Source organism: Oratosquilla oratoria, chromosome 23 (assembly GCF_046742065.1).
Source record: "Oratosquilla oratoria isolate Oo_2021 chromosome 23, ASM4674206v1, whole genome shotgun sequence".
Taxonomy (NCBI): domain Eukaryota; kingdom Metazoa; phylum Arthropoda; class Malacostraca; order Stomatopoda; family Squillidae; genus Oratosquilla; species Oratosquilla oratoria.
Window position 1 is genome coordinate 19019504 of NC_134799.1, and position 6300 is coordinate 19025803.

The following is a 6300-nucleotide window of genomic DNA, read 5'->3' on the forward strand; positions in this document are numbered from 1 at the left end:
GCGAAAACATGCGTGCGAAGCTCAACTTTCACAAGCTGGTTAAACGAAGTCGTCGTATTATGGACCGTGGAAACGTCGGGAACAATGTTACGATTCCGATACCAGTGGTGGGTAGGGGTCGTGGTGATCCGAGGAATATCATGGGAATGATTGTGGACATTGACGAAAATGATAATTACACGATTGGAGTGAAAAATGGCATACCGAGTGGGAAGTATACCAGGAATCAATTTGATTTATGTACGTATGAACTGTACTCCGAAGACGATGTGACAACCGGTAGGATTGTTTCTCTTCGATCTGCTGTACAGCAAGAGTCGGAGTCAGGTGGCCAAGGTTTCGCCAAATATAACTGTGCTGGTTAAAAAGGTTTCCAAACAAATCGATGTAAATTTTTCAAGCTCAAGGTTAAATGCAACTCACGATGCCATCGAAGCCTGCATTGTGGAAACAAGGCGATGTTCTAAATATTAACTATTTTGTGACTGACAAGTTTGACTTTTTATTGAGTTGATAATTGTATTACCATTCATAATTGATTTTATTAGCTTGATTTTGGATGAAACACAATGGCAAACGCCGACAAGACTGTGAGATAAACATCGTGTGAGATCGAAACCTTTATTGGTACGACGTTTCGCTTGTTACAGCTTTTTCAAGTACAGACATAGCACACACTCCACCAAGTCCCACCCGTCCCCCTTCTCACACACACACCCCTCCGCCCCTCCACCTACCACCCGCCCCTCCCTGATAACTTCTCCCAGTTCCTTCCCCGTTGGCCTATATATACTCAAAGTGTTTGCTATGTCTGTACTTGAAAAAGCTGTAACAAGCGAAACGTCGTACCAATAAAGGTTTCGATCTCACACGGTGTTTATTCTCACAGTTGATTTTGGATGTTTTAAATATTGACTGTTTTGTGACTAGTTTTATTTATGTGATAAACAAATTAGATAATCGTATCCATGTGTTTATTCGGTTTTTTTTTTTCTATCATTCTAAATATGATTCAGGGAATCTGTATAATAATAAGGTCCAAATTTCAGGGAATATGTATATACCCTGAAAACTTTACGGAATATACATATTTCCCGAGTGAATCAGACATTATACATATTCCCTGAAAATATCGGGGAATATACATATTCCCTGATTTTACAGGCTGGAGAGATACTTGTTAACTGCAAGGCCATACCGAAAGCCCAAGTCCCAACAAAGTTAGAATGAGGTCATGAAAACGCATCAGACTACTAGTATGCCGAAAGACGGAAGACAGTGTTAACCATTTAATATTTCAATACAAAATATAATCAAACAGAGACAATAACCAACCAAAATATAACCTTAATCCTAACACATAATATATACAGAAGTAATGGGGAATGAGGGAATGAGATATGTAGTAGATTGATAAAGGATAAGACTGAAACCTGGAACGTCGAGTCGTCCTTGCCCAAGCGATAATGCTTACTGTAAGAGGCTAGTAGATAAGGTAACCAAGTAAGGTAGATAGAGGGGTAGGTGGCGAGAATTTCATTTTTATGTGTAAGATGTTTGATAACAATAGCCGCGAAGGACTTGCATAATCTCGCTCCTCGTCTAAAGTTTATAAACAACCATTAGAGAACAGATTTTAATGCTGATGTGACAATATGTAAAGTAAGCCATTCCTCTATCGATATCGTGATTGTTTGTGTAAGTAGTATTGCGTAAGACGTTGTAACAGTCTCTGATTGGAGAAAGGGTGGACGAGAAAAATTTATTGGTACACGGAAGAAAAGTCACGCCCTTGGGGGAGGCTCTTACTTGTAACAGTAAATATTATTGGATGAATAAAGTCGTGACGTTGGTGCATAGATGGTTTAGTGAGTGGATTGAGAATCCCAGTCGGGAGTCCCTCGATGTAAATTGACAAGCCAAGTGGAAGAAAAAAAAATGAACTCCGTTTAATTCACCCCATCGAGAAACATTAACTTTGTTTAAAAAAAAAAAAAATCCATATAGAGAGAAATCAGATTACCCATTGCCATACCAAAATTCTGTAAATAATATTTGTCATTAAACATAAAATAGGATTCTAAAACACATAATTTAATTAAATCAATAATGGTGGCAGTAGGCAGTGGTAAATAATTTTTCTCCAATTCTTCTTCCAGGTACACTAATAAATCATTAACGGGAACACGGGTAAATAAAGAAGTAACATCATAACTAATGAGAATAAAATCATGGCTAGTATTAAGGTTACTAAGTTTGTTAACTAAATCTACATTGTTGTGTATGTGGCTGTGGGAAATTGTCCCCACTAGAGGGCTCAAAATGGACACAAGCCACTTGGACAAATTGTACCCAGCAGATCCTCGGGAACATGTAATGGGTCTCACAGGGTTGTTAGGTTTATGTGTTTTAATGAACCTATACATGTATGGAAGTGATGGTGAATTTGAGGAGAGCTGCTTGATCAAAAGGTCGTGTTCTTTTAAATTAATTTTTAACTTATTATTGAAATTCTTTTCAACAGAATCTAAAGGATTTTTCTTTAATCTAGTATACGTGTTTTTATCATCCAATAGGTCATCCATTTGTCAATAAAATTGTAGTCCGGAGTTTTTGGATGATGAATTCTAAGGAATAAATGACATAGCTTCAAAATCAAAGTATCCCAATTATCTCATTGAAAATTCTCAAAAAATGGCTAGGAAGTCTTATTTTGATGATAAAGCTGGAGACATATTTAATTCTAAAAATCATCTCATTCTTCCTTATCATGATGGTTTCATAAAATTACAGCATATTCTTAAGAATTTCAACATTCAAGTCATTTTTAGACACTCCAACACAGTCAAGTCATTTAATTAAAAATTCCCCTGGAAATAAGGAAGGTTGTGTACATAAAAGTCCATGTAAAGATTGCAACCAATGCTATATTGGTCAGACTGGAAAGGAATTAAATGTTAGATTAAAGCAACACAAGTATAGAGTTAGACGTAGTCCAATGTCCAATGCGTTATTTGTTCATCTTAGGGATTTCAGCCATTATATTAATTGGGATGAAGCTGAAGTAATTGTTAGGAGTAGTTCTTATTTCAATAGAAATATCATAGAACCCAGTCTGATCAAGAATACTTTTGTTAATAATTTAAAACTCAGTCATTGACTGTACAGATTGGATGAATTTATTATTAAGAAAACTGTAAACCAATCTCTCGGAACTCTGAGCCCATAGGTCACGGGGAGAGATCTACCCTACCCTCTGAGTATATATTCCTGTATCTTTTTCTGTAATTGTACCTTGAAAATGTCTGAATAGACGAAAGCTCTCGGTCTCATTTCTTTTATTTTCCTAGTGGTTGAAAAGTCACTGTCACACTTGTCATGAGGATGCCGAGTTCGAGTCCTGGGCAGTACCACATTTCAATTTCAGCATGCTGGCCTTTGATTGCTTAGAATTAAAGTGCATTGTGGTTGTTAATATATATATATATATATATATATATATATATATATATGTATATATACATATATATGCATATATATATGTATATGTACATATATATATATATGTATATATACATATGTATATATATATATATTATATATATGTATATATACATATATATATACATATATATGCATATATATATATATATATAAATACATATATGTATGCATATACTGCATATACATATATATACATATATATACAGGTAGTCATCGACTTACGACCGAGTTCGGTTCCAACAGACAGGTCGTAAGTCGATCTGGACACAAGTCGGTCTTTATATATATATATATATACAGTATATATTACCCTTTAAATATTTTTGTTACTGTATATATATATATTGTATATTATATTTAGCATACTGAAATAATCTTAGCATCTTTGAACTATGTTGTATAGTATTTCTTAACCTTTTTATAATTTTATCTGATTTTCTTTGGGAAACGTAGCCTAGGCATAAGCATACTGAATAAAATCCTATCATCTTTAACCTATGATATCTAATACTGTACGAGTATTTTCTAACCTTTTTATTATTTTACCATCAGACTTTCTTTAAGAAACGTATGCATACTGAATAAAATCTTATTATATTTGAGCTGTCCCCCAACCCTTGTTGCTATACTGTACCATTTCTCTGAGTACTTTCTTTTTCTATGGTGGGGGAATTCCCTGTGGTGGGGGAAAAGAATACTGCCACCAAGTATTCCCACTTGGATCGTAAGAGGCGAGAAAAAAGGGACGGGGATTGGGACTAGGCATCCCTCTCCTTGTAGCCCTACAGGGCACATTCCTAGAAAAAAAGGCAGAGGCATAAGAGGGGCTGGAGGGCCTCGGTCCAGCACCCTAAGGTTTGGGTCTTTTAATGTGCGTGGATGTGGTACAGATGAGAGTAAAAGGGAAGAGATAGGTAGTATGTTTGTGAGAAGAAAGATGGATGTGTTGGCTTTGAGTGAAACTAAGCTGAAAGGGAAGGGCGATTGTAAGTTTGGGAGTGTAAGTGGGAGGTGATCAGGAGTGAAGAGAGGGCGAGGGAGGGAAGGGGTGGATATACTAGTAAGTGAAGAGATAGGTAAACGTGTAGTAGAATGGAAGGAGGTTTCCTCAAGGATAATGTGGGTGAAGGTGAAACTGGGAAAGGAGATGTGGGTTTTTGTAAGTGCATATGGGCCTGGCAGTGAGAAGAATGTAGAAGAAAGGGAGGCCTTTTGGATAGATTTAAATAAATGCATAGAGGATTTAGGGAGAAGTGTAAATGTAATAGTACTGGGAGACCTTAATGCTAGGGTAGGAAAGTAGCCAATTGATGGAGTGGTCGGGAAATGTGGAGTTCCAGGAAAGAATCGTAGTGGAGAGTTGATGGTGGAAATGTGTCTAGAAAGAGAGTTGATGATAGCAAATACAGTGTTTCGGAAGAAAGTCAAGCATAAGTACACATGGGAGAGGGTGGTGGAGGGAAAGGTGGTAGATAGAGCTTTAATGGACTATGTAGTGGTAAATAGGATTATGATAGGAAGAGTTAGGGATGTACATGTGCTAAGGAGAGAGGATGGGGGAATATCAGATCATTTTCTGGTGGAAGGTAAGTTGAGAGTGGAGGACAGATGGAGAAAGAGGAAAGGGACAAAAGGTAGGGAGGTGCTTAGAGTGAACTCTCTAAACGAAGAGGAAAAGGAGAAGGAGTACAAGAGGAAGCTGAAGGAGGAGTGGGAGGGAGTGAAGGATAGAGTGGAGGTAGGTGTGGAGGACGAATGGGAATGGTTCAAGGAGGGAGTCACAAAGTGTGCAAGGATGGTGTGTGGAACAAGAAGGTCAGGAGGAAATAGAAGGAAGGGTAGTGAATGGTGGGATGAGGAAATGAAGAAGGTTGTAGAAGAGAAGAAGCGAGCTTTCACAGATTGGTTACAAAGTAGAACGAGGGAGTCATATGAGACGTACAGGGAAAAGAAAAGAGAAGTAAAGAAAAAGGTAAAGGAGGCAAAGAGGAGAGCAGATGTGAAATGGGGTAAGAGTATGACAGAAAAAGTAATAAAAAGATGTTTTGGAAAGAAATTAAGAGAGGAAGAGGAGGCAAATCAAGTAGAGAAGAAAAGGTAAAAGGTGCAGATGGAGAGATGATAATGGAGGAGAAGGCAGTAAGGGGAAGATGGGCAGAATATTTTAGGGAGTTGCTTAATGTGAAGGAGGATAGGGAGGGAAAGATAGCTGCAGTGGGAAATGCTAAGAAAATGAGAGTGATGAGTGAGGAAAATGGAGGAGAAATAAGGAAGGATGAAGTGAAGGGAGCAGTTAAGATGATGAAAGCAGGTAAGGCACCTCGTCTGGATGGATGCCATGCAGAATGTCTTAAAAAAGGAGGTATAGTGATGGTGGACTGGTTGGTGAGGTTATTTAATGTTTGCTGGAGAGAGGGTAGAGTGCCAGAGGACTGGAGGAGTGCGTGTATAGTTCCACTTTACAAGGGAAAGGGGGACAAGTGTGAATGTAGTAGTTTCAGAGGGATTAGCTTGTTAAGTGTAGTTGGGAAGGCTTATGGGAGGATCTTGATTGAGAGGATTAGGAGAGGAACAGAGGGAGTAATTGGTGAGGAACAGTGTGGTTTCAGGACAGATAGAGGTTGTGTAGATCAGATTTTTGTGGTAAGACAGATATGTGAGAAAGCTATAGGAAAGGGGAAGGATGTTTTCTGGGCCTTTATGGATCTGGAAAAGGCTTATGACAGGGTAGACAGAAAGACACTGTGGGAGGTTATGCGGATATACGGGATAGCAGGAAAGCTTCTAGGAGCTGTC